Here is a 1,317-nt window from a genome sequence, read left to right on the forward strand (position 1 = left end):
TATTAAATGAAATATATATGTGACAAAACATCATGAAGATGAAGTGAGTCAAGCGGGCCTGATTGAAATCCCCAGCGAGCCGGTTTTGGTCCACGGGCCACTTGTTTGACACCACTGCTCTAAACTGACCAAAGACATAACATATCTTATTCTTCAATAACTGCTTTAAATTGCACTGCTTAGCCCTCAATTCTGAAAAAGGTTTCATCCACACATAGACTGATACCAATAGGTGCTAAGGTACTAGGTTTGGTTTAAACACAATAAATATTGATGGTCATATGTAATTAGCAAATTGCCATTTTCTCACATGGCAAAAATGGTCTAGCTCAGAATGTGCAATAGTCCCTATTTTATTTGGCCTCCATTACTGCCGTGAGTTTCAGGTCTTTTACGGTCTTTGGATCAAACTGATTTATTTTAATATAGACACAATTAATACCAGATATTGGTTGCTAAAAGCCTGAAATTAATAGCATCATGTAGGCCATGGGACAATTTGCACAAAAACAGTCCTTTGCATTGTTTACTGTAATTTCCGGACTATAAGCCGCTACTTTTTTCACACGCTTTGAATCCTGCGGCTTAAACAATGATGGATTTTTACAGGCTAATGAAGTTCATACCGCTACCGATCAGTGACTTTTCTGGTAGGCTACCGTGCGGTATACTAGTAGCGTATGTCTGTCTGTGAATGGCTGAAGCGTGAGTTGGTTATACAGGAGCTGTTAAAACTGGCTGATAATAATGACTACAACTTCCCTGTTTCTGTTTACCTCTGCTGCGGACACACACAAAATGAAGGGAGATAGCCCGGGAGCTAATGTTAGCTTCGGCCCTGGCGCAGTCTCCCCTGTGCATTCCAACTACAATCGGGGCTCCAAAGCTGGAAAGACCTAACATGTAACCAGCTGTGTTACAGGCACTGTTCGGGAAAAATTAATTTACTTAATTAATAAAGTAAATATGTAATATGTTACAAAGTGGAAAACTGCAGCTTATAAAGAAGTGTGGCCTATATGTACAATTTTTTTTTCTTCTTAAATTTAGTGGGTGTGGCTTATATCCAGTTGCGCTCAATAGTCCGGAAATTACGGTATATAGTCACCTGAGGAACAACCGTTATTGATTTGGTTAGAACACCTTTTCCCTGCTATAAAAATACAGTAAAATATACTCTCTTTCTCATAATTTTAGTTAAGGTTTGATCCAAGTTTAAGTTTAGTTAAGTTTGATCCACAGTTTCCGGTATCTTATTTTCCTGCAAACTTGATTGTGCTGGTATTAGCAGGATTAGCGTGGTCTAGCTAAAATCAA

At 38.6% G+C, this 1,317-nt stretch overlaps 1 protein-coding gene across 1 annotated transcript in view; it reads right to left on the minus strand.

Annotated features, from left to right (window-relative positions):
• Positions 1 to 1,040: 1,040 nt before the first annotated feature.
• slc16a10 (solute carrier family 16 member 10) overlaps positions 1,041 to 1,317 on the minus strand; it is a 17,074-nt gene continuing 16,797 nt past the window's right edge. Inside the window, exon 6 of the mRNA XM_008312609.3 lies at positions 1,041 to 1,317. This exon is cut by the window's right edge and continues 988 nt beyond it. The gene's annotated coding sequence lies outside the window, so the exon portion shown is untranslated.

Source organism: Cynoglossus semilaevis, chromosome 7 (assembly GCF_000523025.1).
Source record: "Cynoglossus semilaevis isolate Cse_v1.0 chromosome 7, Cse_v1.0, whole genome shotgun sequence".
In the NCBI taxonomy this organism is placed as follows: Eukaryota; Metazoa; Chordata; class Actinopteri; order Pleuronectiformes; family Cynoglossidae; genus Cynoglossus; species Cynoglossus semilaevis.